Source organism: Rhamphochromis longiceps, linkage group LG18 (genome assembly GCF_057381845.1).
Source record: "Rhamphochromis longiceps isolate RC_006_pf linkage group LG18, R_longiceps_female_GT1.1, whole genome shotgun sequence".
In the NCBI taxonomy this organism is placed as follows: Eukaryota; Metazoa; Chordata; class Actinopteri; order Cichliformes; family Cichlidae; genus Rhamphochromis; species Rhamphochromis longiceps.
The window spans coordinates 34,220,431-34,236,740 of NC_140574.1; the positions used below are offsets into that span (position 1 = coordinate 34,220,431).

General features: G+C 41.8%; 1 protein-coding gene across 1 annotated transcript in view; it reads left to right on the forward strand.

Annotated features, from left to right (window-relative positions):
- astn1 (astrotactin 1) overlaps positions 1-16,310 on the forward strand; it is a 481,448-nt gene that overhangs the window by 81,313 nt on the left and 383,825 nt on the right. The window lies entirely within an intron of this gene.

Consider the following 16,310-nt stretch of genomic DNA (forward strand, 5'->3'; position numbering starts at 1 on the left):
GGAGGGTCCGAGGAACCGCTTCGGCCGTCTTTTCCCGCTGGAGGGTCCAAGGGGCCCGTCCAGCAACCACCTGCGGCTCCCATGCCATCGTCTGCAGCGCCACCACCCTCGCCTGGTCCAGCCTCCGAGTCTTCACCCTCGCCTGGTCCAGCCTCCGAGTCTTCACCCTCGCCTGGTCCAGCCTCCGAGTCTTCACCCTCGCCTGGTCCAGCCTCCGAGTCTTCACCCTCGCCTGGTCCAGCCTCAGCCTCTGTGTTGCCTGGTCCAGCCTCGCTCTGTCTAGCTTCGTCCTGCACGTCCCGTCCGGCCTGCTCGTCCTGCACGTCCCGTCCGACCTGCACGTCCTGTTCAGCCGCTTTCCAGGCCGATGACTGGACGTCGTTGCCATCATGGACGGCTCCCTGAACTATGCCGCCGTCATGGACGGCCCCCTGAACTACGTCGCCGCCGGTGCCTCCCGCCTGCCCGGCCTCCTGAACTGTTTTCTGGGCTCTTGGGCCGTCAGCCTCCGGGCCGCCCCCCTGAACTGCCTGGGTTTGGACTTTTGTGCCGTCAGCCTCCGGGCCGGCCCCTGAACTTTTTCAAGACTGTTGCCTGGGCCTCTGCGCCTTTCATGGGCTCTTTTGTTTGTTTGCTTTTGGACTGTTCCTGGGCCTCAGTGCTGTTGTTTTGGACTTTGTTCCCTGTGTTTTGGTTTCTGGCTTGTTGTGTTTCATTTGTTTCGACCGTTTTGGCGATCGGCCCGATTTTGGCCTTAATCGTGCGTCGTACATCGTGTAGTATACGTGGGGTAACGAGAAGCGATTGACACCTCACGACCAGCTCCCGATCATCAATCGCTTGGTCGTGAGGATTTCAAACCTGTTTGAAATCCTCGCGACCGTCGTGAGGGTGTCACCGCAGTTTCTCACACTGCGCACGCGCAAACACAAATGTCAGCGAAAAAGACGGTGCAGCATGGCAGTGCAGCGTGTGATCTGGACACAAGCGATGGAGGCACAACTTGTAGAACTATGGCAAGCTCATCCGAGCCTTTTCGATGTGGCCTCACAAAATTATCACGACCACAACAACCGTGAAAACGGTTGGATCTATACATTGCTGCTCAATCACAGCTGCCTGATCAATGTTTTTCATTAGCCATTTAGCAAAGTTGATGATGGTGGTGGTGGCGTGTCTGTGTGAGTGAAAGACAGAGAGGAAGAGCGAGTGACAGAATTTCTGTTATAACCTTCATTTTATGGACGCACAGTGTGAGCACTCAGGTCGCATCAGAGCATCGGGTCGTAAAGTGTGAGACCCTGCATCGTGACCTATGAACTTCTAACCTCTGCGAGTCAATCGTACAGTTTGAGCAGGAGCTGAATCGCGCGACTGAAAAAACAATTAGTTGGCTAAGTGGTTAACTAAACAGATGGATGGACTGATTTTCTAGGTAAGGCAAACTGTTTACTATCACACTGATTTCATATCAAACTTGACAAATATTTCTGTAAATCAATATGCCATGTTTATATTGATTTACATGCTTACACAGCGTATTGCTATCAAGTGGAACAGTTGTAACTGTGGTCTTAATTCCATCCAATTCTTGTTATCTGCTCATTGACTGCTGCATCTCTTGGTCAGATAATTAATTGGGGACTTTTTCTACAACAGAAAGCAAAAATAAATATCATAGAAGACATGAAGCTTTTTCTATCTTTACTCAAAAGATTCGCAAGAGCCATATTCAGTTTCCCTTTCAAAGAAAAGGGAAACTGTATTATAGGATTTTTAATCAGGAAACTTTTTACACATGCGCCACCATGTCCGTCATGTTCTGGCAGGTAAAAAAAAACTCTTCAAGGAGGCAGCTTAAACCAGGCTATGATCCACTTGAAACACAAAGAACATCACATCGTCTCTTTTATTGCAGGCTCTCAGAGAATGACTCTGATCCGCCTTTTGCCTCTCGTCAGTGCAGTTATTGAAAATCACCTTCAATTTACTCCAAACATCGAGACTGCAAGGGAGCAAGTCACCGTGGTCTGTTTGATCCAATCCTTCCTTTAGATGGGATGTAGGAAGTCAGGTCTGATGGAATCAGAATTACTGAGCAAGAAACTACAAAAGCTTCTGATTATCAGGCTATATTTTAAAAAATGCTTCACGACTGGGAATGTGTGTACACACCTACGCATGCTGTGCATCCAGTGTGGCTCGATTGTAGAAACACTGACATAGAGAGAGGGAGAGACTATATTTTGCCCAAATCTCATACCAGATTATGTTTAAAAGGCTCTGATGTTTTTCATATACAGCTTGAATGACTTCTCTGTACTTTCTGCAGTGGGCGTGATAAATCTAATATCACTGACAGTAACTGTGTCAGATCGTAATGCATCTGTCTGGGTATTAAGGTAACCCGCCCGTTTTGTTATTCTGCACATAAAATCACATTGCATGCTTTTGAAATTGCTTGTATGGGATGGTGCTTCTTCATTTTCAGTCTGACACCTCCTTTGTTGCTGCCTTCAAAGCTATACAGCCAGCAAATAGACTGAGAATCATCTTTGTTTGTATTACAGTTTTGTCCCAAAAAGAGATTTTTTTTCCCTGACCTACAGTAGCACTCTTACTAAAACTTCTATGTATTCTTGTGGCACTGTAACCGATTCGGCAACAAAGAAGAAAGAAGGAATAGAAAAGCCCTGCTGCGGGCTTGTGCAGAGCTTCAATCAAAATCCTGGAAGCTAGTTGACATGTAGGCCATGAAGGTCCCCGCAAAGTTATTGAACTTGTTTCTCTGGGCTTTTTTTTTCTCCTACCAGCAGCTTTTTATATTACCTGGCAAAGCTTATCCTTTTTCAGTCCTTTCTCAGTCCGAAGCTGGAGCCTGCAGTTTGAAAGGCTCACTGTCCCTAGATTAGGTTCTGCTGGTGTGTATGATCAGTGAACCAGAACCGGCTTGCGGTCGGAGCAGCATGGTGGGGTTGCAGCTACATCCCGCCAAGTGACTGGATGGTGATAAGTTCATTGTTGTGCCTCCTGCGTGCCCTAGATAAGCCCCAGCACGTTGGGAGTTCGCTGCCGCAGCCACAACAACAGCTGCAGCAGCCGCATCATAAGCCGTTTACGGCTGGTCAGACCGCAGCGTTCTGACAGACTGTCATTCCCACCTCTCAGGGTGTTTAGTACTAATTTAGCAGCCTGATTATAGAGGCGTACAAGTTTGCCACGTTGGAAACACACGCTGCTTGGATTCTCAAAAGACAATGAATCCGCACTGTATTTATACACCAATTACACACCCTACCAACAGCTTTTTACAAGAAGAAAAGCAGCAGTTAGAATCCTGGAGTGGATCTGAAAACCACCAAAGGGGAGAGAAATGCTGCCTTCTCTTAAGCAAGGCACTTAACAGGGTACTCCAGCAACTGCAGTTGTCATGGTAAGTCTTTGTCAGCCTTTAAAAATGCTGCAAAATGTGATTGCTGGGTAGTCTTATGAACATGTTGACATCACTTACCAAGCCAAATGTTGAAGACTGTAAATGTTTGGATGAGGAGATTTTGAACGTTTAAAGCACCATGGAGTGAAATCTTTCATGTGTTTGTCTGTGTGTGTTTTTAAAGCAGTATATTTAAGTTTTTTTAAAGTACTCAGTCTGTCATTTGTTTTGAACAATTGACTTGTATATGTTGTATATTGTATAAAATACAATGTGTCATTATGAAATTAAAAAGTCCCCAAAATGTCTCAAAAATATCCAACAAATCATCACATCCAAAGAATGAAAATTGGGTCAAAGTTGGCATTTATGTATGAAAGATAACCTTAATTAATAATAGATTGGTCCCCTGATGATGCATTTCCACTGATGTTGAAGTTTCAGTGAGAAACACATAAATAAGACTAATGGTAGTGAATACTTGGGTGAAACATTAGGCAAATTCCCAGCCAGCCTGACTGATGATTAGGGTAGGTCGACCACCTTTTCTAATGTATCTGCTATCACCCCAGCATCTGATCACAATGCGAGACGAAAACCTCAACAAGCAATCTAGCACATTTGATAACACTTGGATCACAGTGCATTCTGCATGCATGTTTTCAACTTCCATTAACATACATTTACATACACTTTGCATGTAATTGACAGATCTGCTTGAGGCCTGCAAGTCAGGACACCTCAGCCTTGGCTGCACTGAATTGGACCAACTTGTTTTTTCAGGAGATTTTCAGTACTTGGAACAGTTTATCACTTGGAAGTAGTTTAACCTCAGCCTTACCTGCATAGTGATAAAAAGTTCTCGGTTAAAAAGGATCAAACTTTCATCGGGAATGCAATATTAATCCAATCCATATGTGTTAAAGCCTGCACTTCTTTTTTATTGGTATTAGGAATGTCGGGCCTTTAGTTTTGAGCATACAGCCTCAGACACACTCAGAAGCTTACATTGTTATTCGATCTATACAACATTGATGTTTCGTCGAAAGCCACCCTTCCAGTGGATGGCCCTGCCTAACTTCAGTGAGGGGGCTCAACTGACTCCAGAGTCACGGATTATACAAATCACAATGCTTTTTGTATCTCTTTGCTTTTCACTGAAGTGGGATAACGCATGGTGGAGAGAATGAAGCTACTTGGATAGAACAATGCAGCAGTACAAGGGTTAGAGATTCTATTCTCTCTCTGTGGATAGAGAATAGTATTATCTTTTCCAGGGTCAGATATCTACCTTGCACTGCATACGAATAAATAAAACATGCACCATGCATCATCTATACTGAGTTTTGTGAAACCTCAGCACTTTTGAGCGAATATCTAACAAGAGGTGTAAAGGAGGACTTGAGGATAATTCAATACTTTTAAAGTTTTCGTTTAACTGACAACAAATGTTTAATCAATAAATTTAATTGGACAGTACATCAGTTTTACTGTTTTTTTTAATTATTTTGCCACTTTTGGTATCTATGTTGTACAGCTGTGGTTTCAAAGGTTTAACACTCTCTTCCAGATTATGTTGTGTCCTCTAACCTTAGAAGGTGCAGCACATTTTCCTGGGGAGTGCCTTTCTGCTTTGCATTATTGCTATGAGTATTGGCATTAACCTGAATTTCTATGCTTCCGTGTGTTTCTTTTGAATGGTTATTTTAAGATTGAAAAATGGGCCCAGTTAACTGAACTTTGTCAGTGACGTTTCTGCAGAGCATTAGAAAGCAGTTTTTACAAAAAGTGTTTAACATAATTACTTTAAAATAAAAGTGACAATTTGGTTGACAAAGTAGTAACCAGATGTTTACTGACAATGTGGAAAAAAGCCTCATTCCATGTAATGTAGTGCTCGGTTAACATTTCACCATCCATCCACCCTCTACACTGCATGCTGTGTGGCACAAATGCAAAAACAGAACAGTGCTAATGCTGCTGATGGGAGCGGGCAGAGACACGCACACTGGGGAATTTATTACCCACTTCAAGCATGAAGAGGGAGTGGGCTGCAGGTTTTACCAGCAGGAGAACCTTGTTCACATTCAGACTGTGATCGGTCTGGCCTTCAGAATTACGTCACGAGCTCCCTCGGTGGATTGAAACTCCGCCGTCTGCTCCTTGCGATCTAAATATAACCAGACGCTGGCGTAAATTCCCGACCATCTCACACTTCTGTTTAATCAGTTTTCTGTTTGACGTTTATTCAGCTGTGTGAAAACCCCAGGGGAACCCTCCCGAGGGATTAATAAAGTTTTATTTAATCTAATTTAATCTCATAACTTTAATCTCAGTCAAACTGATTTACTCTCAAACAAATATTACACTGAAAATAGTCAAACAATAACATTTTTAGCTCATCTAAGTGACTTATATATCATGTTTAACCTGAGTAGCGAAAGACCGCTGGGGTTTGAAAACGATGTGCCGGGAGTTTGCTGTTCTTGCCGGCTCAGATATTTGAGGTTTACACAGCTACATTCTTGCCTGAAAATATGCTAAAAGTTTATTTTGCGGCCCAGAAAGAGTAATAAGAGTAATATTAAAACTAAGTAGCTGCCACCATTGTTGGAAACAGGAATTGGCTGGGCCGGGCTATGAATTCTGGGATATGGTTTTTCATTTTTGTTGTCCGGGTGGAAAATCAGGAGAAATTCGGGACAATGGTGGCTCCGGGACATTTTCGGGAGGGTCACTGAAATTCGGGATTCTACGGAAAAATTGGGAGGGATGGCATGTATGGGTATGTAATGATGTGCTAAGTGATTGCTAGCGACACAGCTATGTTAGCATAACATAAACACAGTGAAGCTGGAGGATGAGCGTTAACTTTGTTCCACTCGATAAAAGTTAACATGAGGGTTCCTGATGGTTAGGGACAAATGCAATCGCATGGCAGGATGCTGTAAACGGACCAAACCTCAGTCAGGAGAACAACTGAGATAATCCATCCATAATACGAAGTTAGTCATTAATATACTGCAACAACATGGGAATAGAGTGGCTGTGAGAGAATTCAACATTAATGAATCAATGGTACAGAAGTGGAGGAAGCAAGAAGAATGAGTTTAATAAAGTTTAATTTATCTGACTGTTTTGTTTCGCTTAATGTGCCTTATAACCCGTGCGCCTTATGGTCCGAAAAGCACGTATATATCCATCCATTTTCTTCTGCTTATCCTTATCAGGGTCAAGGGGCGGCTGGTGCCTATCCCAACTACCTTAGGTGGAGAGGCAGGGTACACCCTGGACAGGTCCCCAGTCTGACACAGAGCTAACACAAAGAGGCCAACAACCATTCACACTCACATTCACACCTTTGGGTAATTCCGAATCATTAATGAACCTAATCCCACTAACTGCATGTCTTTGGACTATGGGAGGAAGCCTGAGTACCCTGAAAGAACCTGATTTCATATGATTTGAAAACACAGATTTTGTGTGTCATCACTGGCAAGGACACTGTTAATATGAATTTTGCAGTTATTTAATGCATTTATGGGGAAAATATTGTCAGCTCCCAAGATTATTGACCATCAGCATAAAGTTATTCAGAGTACACAAATTCTGAAATTCAAAAATTACCTTTCTATTATGGTGCTCTTACAATTCAGGATGGTAATAGATTTAAAAGAAAATAAGTAATTTTATACACTAAGTTACTTGTTATTCACAGAACTGGCTAGCATGTCAAAACACTATAGTGTTATCTTTGTTTCTGGATATCTGCTGTTGTTTCAGTGGCAAAGGGCGAGGAACTGTCAGCCTTTACACATGAACAAAACACTGTTTTTGGAACTTTAGGATCCATTGCTTTTTTTATTTTGGCTTGAAAACACAACCTCTGATTCTTTTTTCTTTTTTTTTTTTAATTCTCCTCTCTTGTGGTTGGCCAAATGTATGAAAATGTAGTGTTAATTTGCTAAAGTGCTCTTTTAATGAGCGTGGGAGTTGCTTAATCTTAATTGATTATTGGTGGAGATGCATCGCAATCTGTCTGGTTCTTCTAAACGAGCTGTCATTCACACTGTACTGTATGTTTACTTTGGTCTAATTAATCTGCATGGCCAAAAATTGTCTTTAAAAGTTAAAAGAAAGTACACACCAAGCAGCTAATTTACTGGATCAAGATCACAAAATTATGGAAATTCATATTAATTACTTCAAAGTTAGTACAGAAGCAAATAGCAGCATAAACAACATTGTAAATCATCACACGGGTTATAAGTAACTACACAAACTCTCAATCACAACATCCTTGACAGTTTCTGTTTTTCCTTCATTTTCACATTACTTATATCAAAACAGTTTATTTTTCATGCCAAGAGAAATGCAGCATTATGAAAGCATGATGTTGGAGATGAAAAGAGAAAGAAGCACCTGCAGACCTTTGCACGTCATGCACATTTCTCAGATTAGTGGCTCCATAGTGTAGTGGTTTACACATTTGCCTAACAAGTGACTGTCCCTCATTCGATCCCGGAAAGAAACACAAATCCCACTGGGGTTGTGTCAGAAAGGGCATCTGGCATAAAAATCTGCCAAATCAAACATGCAGAGCTACCTGCTGGCTTCATTCTGCTCGAGCAGCCAACTGTAACTGTGCTTTCACACTGTAATTCTCAATATTTGACATAGAAGGGTATAGTAAAAATGATCTACAACACTGTTTTTGCTCCAAACTGTTGAGTTTTATGGGAGTGTAAGTTTAACAAGCAGACATGAGAGTAAAAAGAAACGTGTTCTGCAACTTTCTATATCAGACCTTTCTACAGCTGGAAAAAAAGGAAGAAAGCTTTGAGTCTCTTCCCAGCCTGTGGTTAAGTTGTTGTGATGCTTTTCTCTCCAGGTTTTAGCTGCTTCTGCCTGTGACCCAGACACCTTTGCAACGCAAGCCTTTTCACACTATGATTCTGCACCGACACAACACAGTGATAGTAATACAGTTCAATTAATGCTGAAAACCTGTGCAGGTCTACTTTGTTTTCACACAAATATTTCAGGAACTTAAAAGATAAAGAACTGAACCTGTAAGAAGATTTAAGCACAAATTTTTTTTTTCAAGCAGAGTCGTCTAATTAGAAAAGTAAATAGTTCTAAGAAACACCTGGCACTTTCAGATTTAGGTGGTAAAGCAGGTTGCCCACTCTTCTTAGTGGTTTAATTTCCACTTTATTTTAAAGTGATTCGGGAAATGTTGTACCGTATTTCCCAGACTACAAAGCGCACCTGAATATTAGCCGCACAAGCTAAAATCAGGGGAAAATCCTGTTTTGTACATACATTAGCCGCACCTGACTAAAAGCCGCAGGTGTTTCAATGTTGACTTATCATATGCAAGCGAATATGCACAAAGGGAATTGTCAGGAAAGAGATGGCTGTTCTCCAGTGTCGGATACGAACAGGCTCAGGGTGGCTTCGTCATCCACTCTCAGCTCCTTTCCTTCGTTGTCACTTTCAAAACCAAAGAAATCCTCATTGTCAGTGTCAGAGTCGAACACCCTCTGAAGGGCCGTGGCGGTGTCCTCCTCTCCATCATGCAGCAGTCCAGCCCTTTGAAATCCGTTGGTGATCGTGGATGTTTTCACACTTTTCCACGCTGTCAGAATCCACCGGTGGAGTTGAGCATAACTTGGTTTTCGCAAGTTTATCGCCGCACATCATCCACGCCTCCCGCTAAACGCGTAGCGCTACTTTGAAGTTTGTTTTTCGCGCTACTTGTACAGCACTATGTTGCCTGGCGGACGGACACGTGACCAACATACCACTCTTGAACCCCGATACTGTGTGTCTGATCACATGCCCTTCCGCCAGGCAACGTAGTGCCGTACAACAGTGGAACAAACAAAACAAATCGTCTTACGATATGACAAAAATCATGGACAATCCATAGAAAAGCCGCACCTGACTAAAAGCCGCAGGGTTCAAAGCTGGTGCAAAAAGTAGCGGCTTATAGCCCGACAATTACGGTAATCAAAGCTATACATATGTTTCTAATAGCATTTGGACATTCAGTTGTGAACATTAATATTATTATTAGCAGCTGCTAGCTGTCTTTATGTTGTTTTTATCTGTGTAAAAACAATAATGGTCACATAAGGAGGATTATATAGATTAGCTAGCTAACAGCTTAAGTTCAGTCACTTTTAACCAGCTGCCCAAGACCCTGTCCTGTGCTCAGTCGTATCCTGGTACAGATTCTAGCTGTGCGACAGCTGGAAAAGGATTTGGAGGCTGAAAAAACTTGAAAAAAACAAAACAAAGTCTGGAGTGTTTTTGTTCTTTTTATTATGCATACTCCTTTATTCAGTACCTTTGAACACCGTGTTAAAGTGTTCAAGGTGACTTGAGTAACAGGCTCACTTCACCTGTTTTCTTTTAGCCATTAAGCTTTTTTTCTTCTTAAGTGGGACTGCAGGGCACTTGTAGTTGGACCTGACAAAAACTGGACAGACAAACTGGTGGAGTAAGCCCCTGGAAAATAAATGTCCTTTAACAAGTGGACTGGTATAGAATACAGAATTCAGAAGAAGATCTGTATTCACTCTGTTTTGAATAAAAGACTTGGACTTTACTGAAATGCACTTGAAACAACTGGCTACTGGCTCTAAAAACAATACCACATCTGCATGACAATGAAGCTCGTGAAATATGACCAACATATGAAAGCTGATTGTGCCAGGATGTGACTAAAATGGGGATTAAAATCTTTTCCTCCATCAACATGTACTTCTTTCACATGGAGATTAAGTTGTTTTCCATATCCATGGCTCTGCAGAACAACAAATGGGTTAACCAATGAGACATAAAAATTGTAATTGCTATTCGTCGCAGAATAGCAAATGGCTTTGGTGTTTGTTTGGTTCATTGCACAGTGCGTGCCTTCTTTGCGAGAGCTGATGTGCATGTTGAATTAAGTCAACATCCAAATGAGACTGCCGTACAGAGAGTGGCGGTCCGTGTGTGAATGACTGCTTTGTTAAATTCCTTCTATATGAAAGCAGCGATTGGTTTTGTGCTACAGGTTGACGGTGGGGTTCTTTGTTTTTAGGATATGAGAGCATGTTTTTTATTCGAATCTTCATTTTTGGTTGAATAATGTAGTTGAAGGTTTTTTCTAAAATCTGCGGGTGCTGGGAAAAAGGTGTTTTACTTTGTTGTGGTGGTGCCTTAGAGATTTGTGTTTAGTCCAGTTCAACAGAAACTGAATTGTGAATGTTTTCTATTTCTGTGGGAAAACAAATATGTTGACTGGGTTTAGCTGTGAGAGGGATTTAACGCAGATCCCAGTCAGAGTGGGCGTGGCTGAGTGAATATGGGTGATGTAGCACAGAGTGGTGCAGAAATACAGAGCGAGAGACTTACAGAGATTTGTTGATCTCCCTCAGATGCAATTTTAGACACTAAAAGGAAGATTTACAGAGTGAAAGGACTAAGCTGGACTACATTCAGCCACACTCTTTGATTCCAGCTGCAATCTACTCATCAATCCATGAAACATTGGCTTTCTATTAAATTGCCATTACACATCATAGAAATTAGGATGAGACCAGTTTTTTGCCCATATAGAACAATATCACAATATTGTGGCACAAAAAAAACAGGCTGAAGTCAGCCTGATGAGGCTTTGGTGTATCTGTTTATTGAGTCTCAGATGTCTAAATGCTGTTAATTCACAATCATTCCAAAATCTAGTGACTGTGTTCTAATGTTTGCTCTGAAACTTTTGTATATCTTGTCACTGGCAGGACCAATCAGTAGTTTAAAAGGCTAAAGCTGAGAATGAAACTAATACAATCTAAACTCAAATGGTAAAACCTAAACTCAAGCCAGCAGAACTGAGGAACCTGACTTAAAGTAATCTAAAAAACTAATAGAAAATAGAAAACTATAATAGCACATATAAATAGAATATTATTTGAATAGATTTGTTGTCAACATCAAGATGAACTGCTGAACACACATTACAGCAGCCATAGTTATCTAATTCAGAACTTTTAATGAAATATCCTGCTGCTCTACTCTCCAGATGTGAAAACATGGTATCTGTGTGCTCAAACAGCTCGGCTGGCCTTAACAGCCACCATAGTATTAAAGCAAATGGTGCCAAACAGAAAGCAGGTCATTGCGATCCATGAGACTCCTTCAGTTGGCCTTTTCCACCTCATGAAACACATGGTTGATTGCACAGCAGGCAGTTCCAGATTATAGGTAGGTTTATTCATTCCAAATCCCTTCTTTTTTTTGCGAGTCTAAAATGATTCATTTTCTCTGCAGGAAGTACACAAATATATAAATATATATTTTTTGCAGTCATTTTTAAGATAAATGGTGTGTTAATGAAAATCACAAGAATGTGGTAAAAACAAGCATTTTCTCCTCAGGAAAAGCACAGGAATAATTAACTAAATGAATGATGGCTGACTTTTACTTTGTCATTTCAGTTTCTTGGTAATTCATGCTGGCTGTGTTCTCATTGCTTCTTGGAAAGTATCTTGAATCAAGAGAAAGTTAATGTGTTTTTTACCGTGTGAAGGAGGCATATTGCATCTTCTACCTAAACATTAGGGAGACTTGTAATTCTTATTGTCTTTAATGTAAGTCTCCTCGAAGCCATCTACCTGCACAAATCAGTGGATTCTGGATCTTTGCAGTGGTACGCAGTAAATTATTCCCGTTTGGCTTAAAAGAACCGAACAAAGCTGCAAATGCAGAGTTAGCATTACCAGCTTTGTTTTGATTGCCTCCACATACAGAGATGCATTACGCCTTAACACCTTTCATTTAAACAGCTTAGCAACCTGTCGAAAGTGGTTTTGAAGCTCCCAGTCTTGGCAACAATACGATCCATCTGCTCTGCCTCACTTTTAATGGGATTCATCTGTGTGATCACATTCGCAGAAACTCTGCAGGGTGTGTGACTTTCCACGAGTGGAATTTCTAATCACAGCCAAGTGGGGTCAGTCTTGTTGAATCTCATCAAACTGATCGCTCCATGTATTTTACAGCAGCTGCTGGCAGAACCTCCTGTGATCTCAACTCACCTTGAAGTCGACCATTCCCCCTGTCCTCTATGCTCCGTGTCCCATACATAATCATCCAACATGAAATTTTAAAAGAGGAACTTCTCAAGCTACCGCAAATTACCATTTGCCGGCTGTCTTGGTTAATATGTCGAGTCCCGTGTTAGGTAGCTAGTTAGGAAACAGAGCGACTTTGATTGATTGCGCGGTTTCCTATTCTCATTCATGTAGAAAATTGGCAAGGCAGAACGACACCTTAAAACGAGACCAGAAGCGTTCCCTGAGGACAGTGGAGAGTTTATGTCTGAATGACTTTTCCAGCTTTTGTAGTGCTCATACCTTTTGTTTTTACGTTTCTTTTCAGAGGTTCTAAGATGTTGAAACAAAAGCTGAACGATGGGGCGGCGTCACTGTTAGGCACGTATAATGAGAGGCTCCTGTTTAGTTTCAAACATTTTTTGTTGTTTTGCCCACTAAAGCCTGTTATTTATTAACCTTTTCGATTCTTTTTTCACCACTAACATCAAGGTTTTGCTCTTTTGCTCGTGCTGTTTACTTTTTCAGCGTCATCGTGCAGCGAATCTGCCACAGAAGTTGTTTTCACATGTTCTTGGATTGCTTTATATTGGCAGTCCCTGCTTTGCTGATTGTGTTGTGGGTGACTGTGTGGTTGGTGGTAGGGATGTCTTTGATAAGGATTCAAGAATTATTTGGACTGCTGCTTATTCATGCCTGTCTGGATCACAGTTTGGGAACTCGTGTGTGTGGAGGGGCTGCAGGGTTGGCGCAGCGGTGGCAGGTTCATACCCTGAAGTTTGAATTTAGATTAGACCTCCTATCAAAAACCGAGCTCTTTATCTTACTCGTTTTTCTTTCCCATCCAACCTCTACTCCACCATTCTCGCTCTACTCTTCCCATTATGCCAGCTTCGATTCTAATGCTTCCCCCGTCCTCCCCGTCCCTCTTTACTACCTCCCCTTCCCTCGCTGTGAGAAGAAGTAAGAGAGGGCAGCTTTCCCTGACACCGCATGAGGATGTGAGCAGAATAGCTTCAGCAATCACCAGCTCTTACCACCACACACTCACGCCTCACTCTGTTGCTGTTAAATCCCAGTACAAGCGCACAGCTTCGCAGCCATATGGTCCTCCTCCTCCCTTCTCCCATATCCCACTGGGGAAACAGGCCTCAGAAAACAGCAGTCCTCTCAGACTGCTGTTCAGCTCCTGATCTCCCCTAAAGAGATCTTTTCGCCTGTCTCATTAGTTTTGAATGCTTTTAATAATAAATAATAATAATGGATTGCATTTATAAAGCGCATTACAATTCCAATATTCATTCACACACTGGTGGAGGCAGCTACAGTTGTAGCCACAGCTGCCCTGGGGCAGACTGACAGAAGCGAGGCTGCCATATCGCACCATCGGCCCCTCTGGCCAACACCAGTAGGCGGTAGGTGAAGTGTCTTGCCCAAGGACACAACGACAGAGACTGTCCGAACTGGGGCTCGAACCGGCAACCTTGCGGTTACAAGACAAACTGCCAACTCTTTGAGCCACGATCACCCTATAATGCGTTTGTCGATATCGTCACATTACTCTCTCAGCTGCTTGGCCACAGTAAAAAAATGGAAAGCGACTTTACAGTGTTCGTCTTTTGTGATTACTCTCACTATGTGCTGTATACTGCTTTAATAAGACACCACCTGCATGCCAACAAAAAATCATTCTCCCTCCTTTAGAAATATAAAGCACCCATTAGCTCTAACCCTGATGCTTTGTAGATTCCTTGTATATCCTTGAATTGCATTCCGGTGGGCATTTATCAACTAATCAGAAATTACAAATTGAAACAGAAGAGAAAGCACCATAGAGTGCGTGAGTATCCTAGATAGCAGGACTTGGCATAATCAGGCGTTTGCTTCTCTAAGCCGTTTTATGTTCTTTTGAAACCCAAAGCTCAAAGCAAAAATTTATGCATCCTCTTAGCAAGTATTGTGGGACACGTTCCTTCTTTTTCTATGATGGCAGGTTTACTTAAAGCTAATTCTACATGCATTCTACTGGCATCCTTGTGCTGTGAACAGTCTTTAGAGCTGTAACGATGAAAAGTAGAGCATTAATGATCCATTACACAAAGCCTGCTCACATGCAGCTTAATAGTAGCTACCATGAGATGCTGGTCCAGAGAGAGAGTTTATCTACTTATATATTTTAGGAAAATCGTATTTCAAATGTATAACAAACTGATTTTTTCCAAGTGTCATAAAAAAACTAAATAGGCATAAACACAAATTCAAGTTCTAAATATCTTATAGTTTCACAGCAAGAATCAGCTGTCTCTTAAGCCAGTTATTCCTCCCGTCCCACTGCAGGTACCAGCAGTACCTCAGAGTAGGTGGATTCGAATGAGGCTGTGGTTGAATTAGTCATATAGCTTGGAGCAGATTACCAGAGCAGGGCAACGACTACCGTTGCTAGCTGTAGTCCATGACTGTGGAGTTGGAGTCTGTCTGATGAGAGGCTGTATGGGATTGAATGGCATCTCAAATGCTCATCAACTGAGCTGAATACACTTGGGCTAGCTGGTTAGCAGCTAATAGAATTCCAAATGAACAACTACCAAATTGACTGTGTATGGAAGATGTTAAAAAAGTAATGCTCAAATAAATCCCTAACTACTTTGGCTGCCATTAATATACTCAGGTGGTGTCCCAAAGGAAATTCTCTGTAGGAACTTTGGAATAATAACAGACATTGTAATCAACCATTAAAGTCAGGAGCATTGTTTGTCCACCACTTGAGCCTAAATGTTGTGACTTCTTAAAGCTTTCTAGATCAAACGTTCGCCAGACCAACAAAAACATCCCAGCATGTCCTGGGAAAATTGTTATTTTTTTTATTTTTTTTTTTCACAGTAATGACTTAGCATAAGATAAAACACAGTGAGACATATAAATCACTGCATGTATCTCTCCTCTGTGTTGGCTGAGATTGAGATCATGCTGAAAGACCTGAAAGATCTTTTAATCAACATCAGTCAGAAATAACTCCTGCAGGGTGAAACCATCCATCCATTTACTTAACCACTTATTCAGTTCAGGGCTGGAACCTAAGCTATCTGTCATAGGGCAAGAGGCAGGGTAGGCAGGCTGCAAGTAAAATACAGGTCACGTAAAAACACATCAAATAATATTTTTCACTGTTATGTGCTCAGACCACACCATGCAGGCTTCACATGGCTATACTACTGATACTGATACAAAATTTGATCTAGACATACTTAACGTATTAACTTCTTTCTTTGATAAGTTACAGCAAACATGAACAACGTACAGCAGAACATAGTTTTTCTGTGGCTGAACCACATTCATGTGATGTGTGCAGTCTTGTAAGCTAGCTAGCAGCTTGGTACGAGCATGAGAAAGAATCTGCATGCGAGTGTAGATGATCTTTCTGTGCATCTTCCAGAGGACTCACTGTGCTGCATGTTTATTTTTTTATGATTAGTTTTCTGCCTGACGACAGACAGGAAAGTGTGAAGACTTGCAACGAATGGCTGTGGGTCAGACTCAAACCTGGGCCGCTACTCTCCAGCTATAGAGTAGCGCTCCTACTTTAGCTCCATACTGTTTGTTTTTAAGACTTGCCAAAAGTGGGAGTGGGTTGCTTGGGTTGCAATTCTTCTCCTTTTGAACATTATGTGCTTTAGCAAATGAGGATGCAATACATGAAAACAAAGGGACCTCTAGTGGCTCTTAGATGAAGCGCTTAAGGTGTGTGCACTCCTTTAGGTGGCACCCCGGAACTGGAA